At 38.9% G+C, this 15,491-nt stretch overlaps 1 protein-coding gene across 2 annotated transcripts in view; it reads right to left on the bottom strand.

Annotated features, from left to right (window-relative positions):
• The window catches only part of LOC136858661 (peroxidasin homolog), a 990,357-nt gene that overhangs the window by 901,298 nt on the left and 73,568 nt on the right, over nucleotides 1–15,491 (bottom strand). The window lies entirely within an intron of this gene.

Raw genomic sequence — 15,491 nt, 5'->3', positions numbered from 1 at the left:
TCTGAGAGCAAGGTATCGGAGACGGATATTGCAGCCCATGCTCTACGTCTCTCTACCCTCGAACCCATCATGTGCGGCTTGGTGGTGTATGCACGATAGTTGCGGGGACCCGGGGGAGAGGTATGTTAGGCTTTGTCCCGTCAATTCGCCACTGCTAACGAACAACCATGCGTCCCTCATCGTATATACTTCATCTTCTCATACTCATAGATAATCGAGTGCTGGTATTTCACTCCCGATTACTTCTACATCCTTTCAGGAAGACACTGCAGGTCTGCTGTTATAGGAGTAATCTAGATATTTTATAGATAGACCTGCTAAAATGAAATCTTTCAGGTGTAGGGTTCTCACTTATTGGTTGGAATCGAACCCGTGATCATGGACGGACACCCCCACTGATCTTCCGAGGAAACTAGTAAATCAGTGGGCGACAGGGTACGACCGCTAATAATGCTATACAATTCAATATTTTTACTTAATACTAATCGATAATAATAACGGTGCACGGCATCTGTATAGGCTTGGTGGTGACTTAAGGAGGAAGAAATGAATGGCGAAGACGTCAAAAACACCCAGTCCACAAGCCAGCGGAATTAACAGTAGAGGAGAGTATTATAATATGGAATACCATTTACTTTTGGCAGTATAACTTCTTACCGAAATCAGTTATGAAATATAAATAAATATGGTTTGAAAATTCAAATAATTAGCCAAGATTCTCTATAATTTTTAATTGTAAATTGTTAATATCTTTACGTCAAAATTATCTTTCAAAACGTTGCACTTGGTCTTAGATCTAGGGGTCGCTTCAGTTTCTTTTCAGTCACTTCACTGAGCCATCGACAGGGTTGACTATAAACTACTTCAAATAAGGATCAAAAACTGTGCTTACTAAAATTGTATTCAACGAAATCACGATAATTATATTTACTGAATAACCAAGAAAAACCAATTAAATTTGTCTCAACATGTTATAACACAGTCACAATGCATAACGTGAAAGGTGAAAGTATCATGAAATTGTTTATATTATTGTATTTCAAAAAGTGAGAACGCAATGTAAGATTTGTGGAAAGCAAAACCAGAAAAAGAATAGAAAACCTGAAAATCGGGCAACATTTACCCAAAATATAACTGAGAGTTAACCCACACCATCCTCGGAAAATGTGACCTTTAGCAAGTAAAATTCCAGATTTAAATTTAATTAAGGTTATCCCCCCAAAAAAGCCCATGGCACTACAGCCCTTGAAGGGCCTTGACCTACCAAGCGGCCAGTGCTGAGCCACGGAGGCCTGCAGACTACGAGGTGTCACGTGGTCAGCAGGACGAATCCTCTCGGTCGTTATTCTTGGCTTTCTAGACCGGGACCGCTATCTCACCGTCAGATAGCTCCTCAATTCTAATCACGTAGGCTGGCTGGACCTCGAACCAGCCCTCAGGTCAAGGAAAAATCCCTAACCTGGCTGGGAATCAAACCCGGGGTCTCTGGGTAAGAGGCAGGCATGCTACCCCTACACCACGGGGCCTGCGATTATGGTTATTCACCACTCGTCCATCATCTCGGATATTGGAACATCCCCCGAATGGATCCTTAATCGAACAAAATTGACTATCAGTTGCTTTGAATAAGTTGCGAAATATTATTTGAAAGCACGGTTTTATTACAAGTTAAAAGCAATTATCACAATCTAAAATAAAATTTCACAATGTATTGTCATCTCGTGACACCCTTAAGTTATAGGTGAATCCCGACGCTGAAACATGCATCACTCCTAACAGATGTTCAGAAGGAACCAACAATAGCCTACTTAATCCGAGGGGATCTTGGCGTTACATCGTTCGCACTCGTCTTGAGGCAACACACATTAGTTTTCTTGAGCACGAACTAACATAATAACAAATTTTATTATACACATACACACAAAAATGAACCACTCCGCTACGTTTCGACCAGTCAACTGATGAAGTCGTGGAAAGTTCCTACCGCATCTTCATCATGTGTTTCTAGACGTGAATGACCGTGGGACCAACAGTTCTCCCTTACAGATTATCAAAATAACCGTGCCGGTAATAATTTCAAAGAGCTATCTATGACTTCGCTGTCTTCCTCGCAGAAGTTCATAAATCCTTCAAATAGCCACTATGATATTCCAACCTACCGGAATGGATGTCGTAAATACAATGTGTAAATATCAAGGTTGCCTCTACTCCTCATTAATAATTTGTAAAATTTTCCGTTTCTCAAGCCAACTGGCTTTTGAAATTTCCAAGTCTCTCTCATAACACATTAACTTCGGGAAGTCCTCTTCTTGATATCAATGACGTAGGTTCTTCCTCTCGGACCACTGAATGCTGAGTGAGTTTCTTAACCCTAGGTCTCTGTATGTTCCATCTTGTTCAGTTTCTTGCTTTCGGTCGGGGTATTTGTATGCGCTCTAGCGACGCGGTACACCGCATTATCTAGCATTGTGCAGTCGTTCCATCTGTTAACCGCTGGACCGATTTCATTGAGACTCACTCCAGAGATTGCGCCGATTTTTCTAAACACAATGGTGTTTTTTGCTGATTTCTCACGCTTATTTCACAGGCTTAATTAATTAATTAATTCCATGTACGATGATTCCCGCGTATGTTGACTATATGTCCTTGACAGGTGTAAGCTTCACTCTGTCGATACACAGGCGACCTTCTATCTAGGTATTATTAAATATATTTCCACCATGTGAAGTTAGCTTCATCAAACGTTTCCCAAAATTCTTAATTATTTCCTTGCTAATGAGAGTGCCGAAATCTCTCACAACAGGAGTTATTAGCCAGAATTTTGTTACAAATTTCCCCAGGTGTTCCGAAATATTCCGATCTCAATCGATGTTTTGGGGATCGCCTCCTGCGCGAAATAACAAGCAAAGGAACACGCGGTGAGCATGCAATTCAAGATGGATGCGCGTTTTTACCCTCTAACACTTGGCCCTACATAGCCCTGCGGCGGTTCCTTTAGCAATGTAGAATTATGACAACACAGCAGGCTACTTCGGTGGCTACTGGCTGCAGTAAAGCTACCATCGAAAAGGGGTCATCTAAGTCTAGTGGGAGCCCATTTCTTGATCCCAGCATGTGCCACCGCTTATAAAATCGGTAATACACCTTACTAATGTAATAAGAATGTGGTTTCTGTCCGAGCACTTTGAATGGTCTGATAAGAATACGATATCTATCATTTTTGAAAGTTTTGTCTGCCTTCACGTCTCTCTGGCATTCGGTTTCAATTAAATAAATGCACAAGCTGCCTACTCATTTCTCATTCAAGTGCCAATAATATAGACAACCAGAACATTTTTATACTTGATTTTTTCAGTTAATTAAGTAGGACCTGAGAAATAATATTATTTAACTCAATAATGTCAAGAGAGAAGCGATCAATGATTAAACCACTTCCCGTATCTGTGTTAATTTCTTGCTAACAGTGGTGGAGGTGTTTTGTACTTCTTTGTTTTCTGGTCGCTGGGTGGAATTGAGGCATCCGAAGCACACCATTATTTCCACGCATGCAAAACCACGACCAAAAGTCAGTATATAATAATGTCTTGCGGCTATTGTAATCTGGATGCAGCCCACCTTAGACAAATCGTTCGTGAAGGGAGTAGGGGTCTGCCGTGTGCTGTGCTGTACTGTGAAGAGCTTTGAGAGGACGTGTTTCGTGTTGTATGTGAGATTTGCAGAAGTGTAAAGACAGTGCAATCACCCAGTTCCTGGGAAATTAATACTATCCAGAACCGGTTAAAATCTACGACACGTTCGGGAATCGAACCAGGATCCTCTTGGACGAAAGGCTAGAGGCCAAACAGGCGGGCATATTGGTAATATTGCTCTATTTAATGAACAACAAGTTGAATGCTGTTTTCAATTTCAAACTTAAAACGAATTCGAAAGTATTTGATGTAAAAATAATTCAGATTTATATCTTTCATATTAAAATGTACATGTTAATTTTATTACACTTCAATTCGAACTATAATGTGTGAAAAATAATCGTAACTGCTAACTTTTTTATTTTTTTTTATTTTTCACCACTTTCCAAATTATTTGTGTAGGCACTAATGTGGATAAAAGCCATTTTTATGATCGGATGCCCTTCTGACTCCAAACTTATGTGTAGGTATATCTTCAAAAATGTATGTTTTCGTGGTTGTTGGTAGCGCGATATGTTGCAGGTTAATCAAGAAGCGTATTAAGATTAAGGCGATCAGAAACACGCAGCTAGGGGCCGATGACCTTCGATGTTAGGCCCCTCAAAACAACAAGCATCATCATCATCATCATCAGAAACACTCAGCCCTCGATCAGGAGGAATAATTCAAACGGGGATGAAATTCCTGGCCTGCCCGAGAATCGAACTCGGGGCCCTCTAATCAGACCACTACGCTGATCATTCAGCAGACGAACCGGACGCAAATCTGTTTCCATTAAATAAACATTATGAAATTTCCTATGAAGGGCATAGTTATACAATTCATCTATTCCCATATCTTAAGTTGCAAACTTTTCTTGTACGGAGGATTTTTTTTTTTTTTTTTTTTGCTAGTGGCTTTACATCGTACCGACACAGATAGGTCTTACGGCGACGATGGGATAGGAAAGGGCTAGGAGTTCGAAGGAAGCGGCCGTGACCTCAATTAAGGTACAGCCTCAGCATTTGCCTAGTGTGAAAATGGGAAACCACGGAAAACCATCTTCATGGCTGCCGACAGTGGGGTTCGAACCCACTATCTCCCGGATGCAAGCTCACCACCGCGCGCTCCACGGCAGAATTTAGGGAATTTAGGTTGTAAGTAATTCAATTTGAAATGGCGTGTGACTATAGGCCTACCTGAAATTCAAAGAAAATGCACAGCTCTAAGAATTCAAATATGCTGTGGCAATTTTACCGACGTAAAAAGTAGCCTTTACTGCACAAATTAATATAAACTACAGGTGATCTTGAGAATATAGAGGTTCCATTAGGAGTTTGTCAAAAATTTTGACTCACAAAGGAAATGCATTAATTTCCGCTTAGGATCGTGATAACTTTCATATATGAAAGAAAATCAAGGTAAGCATGTTTGAGAAATGTTACATTCACTACCTCTCCAAATTGTAAACGCGATTGTGTAAACAATGTTCACATGGAACTTCATGTTCGTGGATAGCTGACAACGTATACTACAGTACGTTTCGAAAGGCAATTTTAACTGATTTTAAATCATATTGAAGGGTTACAACCGTAGGCCTACTTTGTACTTTTTCTGTACGGTTTTGCGATACGGTATGCAGTAAGAACTATCTATTCAACTGAAAACTTAACTTCCTTTAATTAAGCAAGACCGTGCGAGTGGCTGCATTATAGGTCACGTAGTTGTCAGCTTGCATTCCGGAGATAGTGCGTTCGTACCCCAATATCGGCAGCCTTGAAGATAGTTGTCCGTGGTTTCCCATTTTCACTCCAGGTAAATGCTGGGGCTGTACCTTATTTAAGGCCAGGGCCACTTCCTTTCCACTCCTCCCATCATTGCCGTAAAATCTGTCTGTATCGGTGCAAATAATGTTTCAAATCTTAAAATGACTCTTCTCAAAAATAAAATGCTCTTAGTTTAGCGAGTTTCCCCTTTGTAATCTTATTCGTTTCCTATTTACCCTAAGATCCGATTGCGAAACATTAGAATTCACAGCTCGTTTCTAATACACATATCTCAGCCAGCTGTGGGAGTTTCATCAAAATACTAAGCGAGGACTTTGTGCACTTTTCTTGTCAGTAAGGATACTAAAGTAAATCGCGATCACAAACGGATTTCATAGCAAGTAACACAACAATTTAACCGTAAAATTCTTAAGTTAATTTGTGGGATATACATCACTAAAAGTCAATATTTTGATATTTCGCGCTCAAACTTTCATTAAGTTTTCATTCAGGGTTGTATATCACTTGCAGGTCTATGTGCAACTTTTTGTAAGCCACTGACGAGTCCTGCCCAGTGTGGCCCACTACTACTCCCAGCTTGCTCATCCCTGATCTATTTCCATCCGCACAGCCGGAGCTCGCCAGTTTTTTAGCAGCGACCCCACGGCAGTGTCGGCTCGTACAGCACACTTAACATATGACTGTCGCTGTAAAAGGCATGTGCTATTAAAATTATACTCCATATCGAGAGACAAGTTTTGTTTATTTGGGGTTCCTTCCAGCCAAGCGTTTTCGGTGCGATGTGAAATGGATGACAACCGTGTCTTTAAGACTGCGAGCAAACGTGTGCTATCTTTTAGTAACAACAAATACACCATAGACAATACTGGACATTTCCGTATTCTCCCGTACTAAACTGAGAGACATGTTGACAGTGGCGCACCTGGCGGCCCGACATCAGGCGGCAAGATTGAAACTACAAAAGTTGCATGTTAAAATTGACAGAAATAATGAAAGTAAATAATGACTTTTGCTTTGTTCTACTACGAAATTAGAATGGTAATACTGGTAGAAATAATAAAACCCAATAATGATTTCGTTTGGTCCGAATCCTTGGCTGAATGCTCAGCGTTATGTATTTCGGTTCAGATTCGATTTCCGGCTGGAGAGGAGATTTTAATCGCGTCTAATTAATTCTTCTGGCTCGAAAACTGGGTGTTTGTGTTTGTCTCAATACGTTTCTCTTCATATTCAGACAGTGCTCGGATTTTTAGGTGCATAAATGTTATTTTAGTTGCATAAACTCGACTCTCAATTAGGTTCTAAAATATTTGTAGGCAGCTTCAGTTTTACGTAAACGTCAATTAAAATCTCAAAATTACGAGTTCAAAGCTCATTTCGCACGTCATGTCGTACTATGTCGGCATGCAAAAGATCTCTGGTGAAACATCTGGTGTTTACTCAATAAAATTAATGACAACCCAGCTATAGGTATCCCAAGAGTGATCCGGTTTTCTGCCGTCTGATAGAGTAAAAAGGAAAGTTGAAATTGATACGCAGTTAACATAAATGGTGTAAAACCAAAATACGAGCACACGGTATTGATAATAATAATAATAATAATAATAATAATAATAATAATAATTATTATTATTATTATTATTATTATTATTATTATTATTATTATTATTATTATTATTATTATTATTATTATTATTATTGAGCCTCCGTGGCTCAGGTGGCAGCGCGCCGGCCTCTCACCGCTGGGTTCCATGGTTCAAATCCCGGTCACTCCATGTGACATTTGTGCTGGGCGAAGCGGAGGCGGGGCAGGTTTTTCTCCGGGTAGGCCTACTGCTGTTTTCCCTGTCTTTTCATTCCAGCAACGCTCTCCAGTATAATTTCATTTCATCTGTCATTCATTAATCATTGCCCCAAAGGAGTGCGTCAGGCTTCGCCAGCCGGCACAATTCCTATACTCGCCGCTAGATGGGGGCTTCATTCAATTCATCCCTGACCTGGTCGCATGACTGGAAACAGGCCGTGTGTTTTAATTTTCATTATTATTATTATTATTATTATTATTATTATTATTATTATTATTATTATTATTATTATTATTATTATTATTTCGGAACCGGCTATTTAAGGACCACGTCAAACAACCTTGTTTTTCCTCCAACACTCCTTCATCCTTTCACTCACTAGTCTTTTTCTCTCCTCATTCCAGTTGTTGCTTCTATCAGTAGACTCCTGAAAATCCTTCCACATTTTTTGTTGTTGTTGTCTGAATCTTAGTCTGTTGTGTATATCGACTCTCGAATGCTGGCTTCTTTCATATTTTTATGTATCTCTAGTATTCAGGTGCATTTTGTCTTTGGGCAGTTCATGAAGTAGTTGAATAGCCTCTTGGTAAGCCTATATCGGGTGTTGTCGAATTGGTCGGATGGTCATAGGAATTTGGAGATCAATGAGTTAGTGAGGTCGAACTGGTCCGACGCTAAAATATCAAAACCGAGGATCGGAAGAGCCTTATCGTCCGCTCATATATTGAACCATTCTGTTCATGGTTGAAGAATTACACCAACTCTCCCAATAAAATGACACAGGACAATTCTTTTCCTGCCGCTTTTTCCCACACCTGTGGGGTCGCGGGTGCGAACTGCGTCGCACAAGTGGATTTCGCCCTGTTTTACGACCGGATGCCCTTCCTGACGCCAACCCTCTATGGAGGGATGTAAGCACTATTGCGTGTTTCTGTGGTGGTTGGTAGTGTAGTGTGTTGTCTGAATATGATGAGGAGAGTGTTGGGACGGACATATACACCCAGTCCCCGAGCCAGAAGAATTAATCATAAGCGATTAAAATCCCCGACCCGGCCGGGAATCGAACCCGGGACCCTCTGAACCGAAGGCCAGTACGCTGACTATTCAGCCAACGAGTCGGACAAAATGACACAGGACAATGTATTCAATAAATGTAGCGGCCTTTCGTATATATGTATATACTTATATATGTAGTGGCCTATCTGTTAGGTTAGGTTTAGGTTAGGTTAAGATCGCCACTGTTGACCCGATTGTGTCTTGTCACCTTTTGGATATATAAATCACCGAGCTCGATAGCTGCAGTCGCTTAAGTGCGGCCAGTATCCAGTATTAGGGAGATAGTAGGTTCGAACCCCACTATCGGCAGCCCTGAAAATGGTTTTCCATGATTTCCCATTTTCACACCAGGCAAATGCTGGGGCTGTGCCTTAATTAAGGCCACGGCCGCTTCCTTCCCACTCCTAGCCCTTCCTTGTCCCATCGTCGCCATAAGACCTATCTGTGTCGGTGCGACGTAAAGCAACTAACGATATATAAATCCCTCATACATATATGTTTTAAAGCCCCTCTCACGTAACTTGAAGAACATTGTACACTTCTACTAGTACTACACTATCTGTGATCTGACACTGAGTCTAGAGAAATGAGGCAGTTGTTGAGGGGTGGGGGAGTTAGATTAGTAACCCATTCCGGAATTACTGTCTCTACTTCCGTCGGATCAGTTCAACCGCGACATTTCGTTATGGAACAAAAGTATCTTTGGAATGTTTTGACGGTCGGACCTATTCGGTACTACCCGCCTATGTCTTAAGGCTGGGTATCATCCAAAAATATGCGTGACGTTACGTGACGTGACACAACAAAATGTGTAACAGAAATGACGTCACAAAATTTTTATCTAGCAACAGTGACCTTGAGAGATGCACGGGCTGTAGATTTGTATAAACAGAGTATGTTGAAATAAAATGCAGTTGTTTAAGATATTTAGTGTAGTACAACAACCAGCTAGATTTACGATGCATCAAGTTGGCCGTGGTAGTACTAACATTCAGATCAGTAGCGTCTCTCTTACGGAACACACAGTAGAATTAATATGTAAATCCACAGCCTCCCGTTTAAGCGATGTCTTATAGCTGGCAGTCATCTGAAGTTATCATCTGTTGATGTTTTACTTAGAAACAGTGACCATGAAAGTTCCACAAACTGTACGTTTGTATAGGAAAAAGAACCTGTGTACCCATCTCTGTGAAATGATGCAAATAAATCGTTCGTCATCAATATCTGAGTTTCATTTATTGAAGGACTTACACATAATCATTAGCTTTTCTCAAGGAGAAAAGTTTATTGTTAACAAAGCGCGCGAGTGCAGAATTCATTGTATCCGTTAGCCTATTCGCTCCGTCTTTCTAAATAGTTCTTCATTTCTCTTAATCATGTTTCTTACGTGCACCAAAGAGTTTTCTCAATACTTTTCTTTCTTTCTGATATCTTCAGGTTCGTTTATCCTATCCTGTAACCGTACAACAGGGTTACAGATTCCATTCATTATTTATTATTATTATTATCATTATTATTATTATTATTATTATTATTATTAACCCGATTCATTTGATTTTTTATATTCTGTTTCTCATCATTTAGACTGTAATAATTAGGTATCACGTATATTATTGTATTTAATCATAGGTTAAGTGAATATGTTTGTAATTATTCTGTATTGTAGTAAGTGAGATTTGTTGGTTTCATATTGTCATGCTGTGGCTTGTAACTTTGGCTAGATGAGCTGGCATAGTATTTTGCAATCGAGGCTATGTTTAACTGGGAATGTTGTGTACAAGGAGTTTTCCCGGTGACGCATTCGGTATAGTCATTCTTGGACCGCTTGGGTACGCTTAGACGACACATGACTGATGACATCAGTGCGTGGACACGTGATTGCGACCAAGTGTCAGTATTCGCCAGCTACTGTATGTGGAAGTGGAAGGGATGAACAGTGAGTGGGGAGATGAGTCGTCATCGCGAGGTTATATTAAGTCAAGGCGACGGTGGGGAGAGGTATTCTGTTCTTACTCAGTTCATAAGCAGTTGATATCGTGCAGATCATATGTAACAGTCAGATGTATCAAATGGAAGAAGTGGTCTTAGTGTGATGGTCAGAGCTAAGAGTTGTGTTTGAAGAGGTAATCATCGAGGAAGTCTACAAGTGGTGCTTGTATCCGAGCAGAGACGGGTACTATGCTGATAAAGAAACATCATCTTCTTGTGAGGATGGACTTCACAAGATGTTTCAATAATATTTTCCAATTATTTAAAATATATTGAGTGGACGTAATTACATTGGAGCTCCCTACACGCGTACATGGTATGTAGGCCAACTCCTTGTGACATAAGAAGATTACAGCAGACGGCTCCCGACTTCAGCTCACAGGTTTTCCCAAGAATTTCAAGTTCATCAGCGGTGTATGCAGACAACAGGTAATTAAAGCATCAGACATGTTATGCATTCATAACATGAAGAAGAGTGTAATCAGCGGCGATATCACATATCTCTTCAAGTTCATGCCAATAGCTTTTTTTTTTTTAGATTAAATTTTCCTTTTCTTTGTACCGCAAATCTCACAATATATTTCTTTTGTTAAATTAAAAGACGTAAATGATTGTTCATTGTGACGTAAATTTAGTCATAAACTCAGTTTTATTTTTAATTATAATAAGTGATTCCAGGTCCATGTACAATCCTCAATTGTGGAAATGCAACAGTAATTTAATATTGTCCTGATCCATATCCCTGTATATTGCCAAATATGTGAGTTTATCACCTCACGCCTTGAGATAATTGATATAAGAGGTATGCTCTACCGAATTTTGTTGTTTTTCTTAAAAAAGCAACTGGCGCTCAAACAAATGTTATGTATATTGTGTGAAGGAGATGTAAGTATAAGAGTAGTGGTCGGAGTAGCCACAAAGTGTCGCCAGCAACGTGGGACTCGAAAGGTTCAGAAAAAGTGTTTCTGAATGGCAATATACATGGATCAGTTCTTTTAATGAGTACGCACATGTTAAATTCACCGAGTAATGTTAGGAAGGTCATTTTGTTGAAGTTTGTATTTAAGGGGTAATGTCAGAGGAATTGCAAGGGGAAATAGCTTTGAGATCGCGAAAAATTAGTAGGAAACCGAAGATGGACAAGGATAGCAATATGCAGTCAGGTGATGAGGCTGAGGTTATTGTGTCCAAGGAAATCCAAGGTGGTAACATAAATAGGAAGTTGGTGACTAAGTTGGGACCTGCTGAAAGTCAGAAAATAGTAGAAAGTGAGGAAAACGCTGTCACGCAAGATCAAAGTAAAGGGGTGATTGACCTGGGTTTATTTAATTTGCTGATGTCCAAAATGACTGAGCAGAATAATATCATTAGTGAGAAAATTGAATCTCAGAGTAATATTATGAGTGAGAAAATTGAATCTCAGAATAATATTATGAGTGAGAAAATTGAATCTCAGAATAATATTATGAGTGAGAAAATTGAAGCGGTCATTAGTGAGAAAATTGAATCTCAGAATAATATTATGAGTGGGAAAATTGAAGCTCAGAGTAATGTCATAAATAGTATTAATAAGAAGATTGATGATGTTAGTAATAAGATAGATCATAAGGTGTTAGAAATAAGTAAGCAAATTAATAATTTAGAAAGTAAAGTAAATAAGGAGTGTAGTGATATCAGAGCTGAGATGGAATTGGGTCGGAGCAATCTCCATGCGAAAATAGAACAAATTAGTGAGACATGCATCAAACAGATTGATGAATTAGGCGCCAAGATCGAGTCCAATAAAGGAGAAATCAATGAGTTAGTAGAAGAAAGGTTTGAAAAGATAACCAATACAGTGGGGCAAGAAACTAGGAAATGTATTAGTAGGGTAGAACAGGTGGAAAGAAAACTTGGAGAAGTAGGTGATCTAGGGAGTGAGCAGAAATCATTATCACAGAAGGTGAGAGAATCGAAAAAAAAGTTGGAGGAATTAAGAAAAATTCAAGAAAAGACTGAGGAAACAGTGGAAGAAAAATTTCTGAGTTGCCAGAGAGTACTCCATCAAGAAGTGCGTAATAGTAAGAATGTACGTGAGATAATTGTAAATAATGGTTTAATCACTAGAGATCATGATTTACCTAAGTTTTCTGGGAAAGAATTTAACCCGATGGAATTTATGAGAGTAGTAGAGAAGAAATTTGCTGTTCAATTAAGAGACAATATTATTAGCTGGGAAACTGTATTGGAGATCTTATCTAATGCTTTCGTAGGAGAGACTAAGTCTTGGTTTCAAGTATATAAAAGCTCGATGTCTAGTCTAACTGAATTTAAGGAGAAATTCATGGCTAAATTTTGGAGTGAAGGTGTTCAGAGTAGAGAGAGAGAGAGAGTAATGTTTGGCAGGTATAATTCTAACGAGGGTGTTAGAATGACTGAATACTTTTTGGCTCATGTTTTGGTGTGGAGAAATTTAGAATGTATTGGACCTGAGGCTGATATAGTTAGACTTATGGCTAAGCACTATCCCGATAGAATAAGAGAAGCTGTTTGTATGCAAAGAGTGGAGACTATTAAGGAAATGGAGATTTTGTTGGAAAGTTTTGATGCTTTAGGTAGTAGCTTGAATAATAATAGGACACTAAATAGGAATGTAGAAGGAAGGGGTAACCAATCTAATAATCAGGACAGGCCTATGAATAATCGTAACTACAGAAGAGAATATCAGGAGAGACCTAATAATAATTTCCACAGGGAGAGAAATTATCAAAATAGTTCGGAAAATTTCAGGACTGGGAGGCGTGATTATGGTAATCAACCAGAAGCTGGGAGGCGAGAGAATACAGGCCATAATAATAATAATAATAATGACGCTAGAGGAAATAGGCAACAGGGGAGGCCGACTGAGGTGTGTAACCAACAAGTCGTAACCGAACCAAGTACTTTAAACGAGCAACGGACTGTATAAACAGGTCACTGAGACAGTCCGTAAATGGTGAGTTCACGTATAAGGTAGATAAGTATGACAATGTCGACCAGCCTATAGTTGTAAGTGAACATGATTGTGACCTAAGTAGCAATAATTCAAATGTTTTAAGTGACGACTTAATCGTAGACAATAAATTTTATAAGTGTAATTTAAATTTAGATATAAGGCAAGATTTGTTAAGTGATCTTATATTAAGTAATGAGGATAATTTAAGTAGTGTTACTGTTACACCGACGGTTGAACTGCTGATATGGGGCAGAAAAGTTAAGATTTTGTTGGACTCTGGTAGTGAGAAGTCATGTGTAAATTCCAAGCTGTATGAGGAAGTTTTAAGAGAGAAGTATGAGGTAGCGGAAATTCCAGTGAGGAATACGTTCATCGTAACAGCTGTTGGAAACAAGTCTCAAAGAGTGAATAAACAAATAGCTGTCCCCATTAGCATAAGTGGAGAATGTATTTTCCAACCATGCTTAGTAGTGCCTAATTTAGTTTATGCCGTTATTTTAGGTACCGACTGGTTAACGTGTCACAAGGCTAAATTAAATTTTGATCTGTGTAATGTCAATCTTATTTGGGGAAAGAGTAGCAGGGAAGTAAGTTTACCATATGATGTTTTGTCAGAAATTAGTGCGAATAAAGTGTGTTCTAGTACGGAAGGGCCTTGTGAAATTCCTAATATTAGGAAAAATATTGATGTCTGCCATGTGTCCATACAGAGAGATTCTAGAGATGAATGGTATGAGACAGTGGAGAAATGTAATTTAGCGGAAAGTCAGAGGGACGAATTGTGTGAATTGTTGATATCACATTGTGATGTTTTTAGTGACCGGCCTGGTAGAACACATCTTTACGAACACAAATTTATGTGCATGATAACTTTTGTAAGACTACATTGGATGAATTTGAGCTTGGTGACAAGGTTTTACTCAGAGTGCCACTCCCGTCATCAGCAGAAGCTGGTCAATTTTCTAAGTTTTTCTTGTTATATCAGGGATACTTCACCGTAGTGAAACGGATTGGGAAATGTGCTTATTCATTAGAAGACAAGGAAGGAAATATCGTAGGCACATACAATATAAGAAATCTTAAGAAATATATCATGTGAGTTTGTTGATTAATTCTCATTATTATGTTAATTCACCATATTTTATGAAGCTGGCATTGCGAACAGGACTTCAGTGAAATTAGCGTGTGTGGTGATAATAAGTGAAGCACGGCAGTGCAATAAACTCCAGTGCTTGGAGACAGTGTATATAATGAAATGTCTTCGAGAATTACTTTTGAACACTCAATGAACGTTTGAAACGACAGAAGTGAGAAAGAAATGTAATCTGTATGTAAATAATACTGTATAATCAAAGTGAAAATGATAAGTGATCAATGTTTTATATGTGTAACAACGAACATCCAGATGAATGATACTATGTACCCAATTTTGTAAAGGGCATTTTTATACATGTATATATGGTGTACTCGATTTCAGGTGATTGTGTATATATTTCATGAATCAATCGATTCATTTCATCGATTATTTCATGAGGGAGGCGTTCTGTAACCGTACAACAGGGTTACAGATTCCATTCATTATTTATTATTATTATTATCATCATTATTATTATTATTATTATTATTATTAACCCGATTCATTTGATTTTTTATATTCTGTTTCTCATCATTTAGACTGTAATAATTAGGTATCACGTATATTATTGTATTTAATCATAGGTTAAGTGAATATGTTTGTAATTATTCTGTATTGTAGTAAGTGAGATTTGTTGGTTTCATATTGTCATGCTGTGGCTTGTAACTTTGGCTAGATGAGCTGGCATAGTATTTTGCAATCGAGGCTATGTTTAACTGGGAATGTTGTGTACAAGGAGTTTTCCCGGTGACGCATTCGGTATAGTCATTCTTGGACCGCTTGGGTACGCTTAGACGACACATGACTGATGACATCAGTGCGTGGACACGTGATTGCGACCAAGTGTCAGTATTCGCCAGCTACTGTATGTGGAAGTGGAAGGGATGAACAGTGAGTGGGGAGATGAGTCGTCATCGCGAGGTTATATTAAGTCAAGGCGACGGTGGGGAGAGGTATTCTGTTCTTACTCAGTTCATAAGCAGTTGATATCGTGCAGATCATATGTAACAGTCAGATGTATCAAATGGAAGAAGTGGTCTTAGTGTGATGGTCAGAGCTAAGAGTTGTGTTTGAAGA

This window comes from Anabrus simplex, chromosome 1 (assembly GCF_040414725.1).
Source record: "Anabrus simplex isolate iqAnaSimp1 chromosome 1, ASM4041472v1, whole genome shotgun sequence".
Taxonomy (NCBI): Eukaryota; Metazoa; Arthropoda; class Insecta; order Orthoptera; family Tettigoniidae; genus Anabrus; species Anabrus simplex.
Note: the sequence above shows the minus strand (reverse complement) of the source record. Positions and strands in the feature narration are given on the sequence as shown.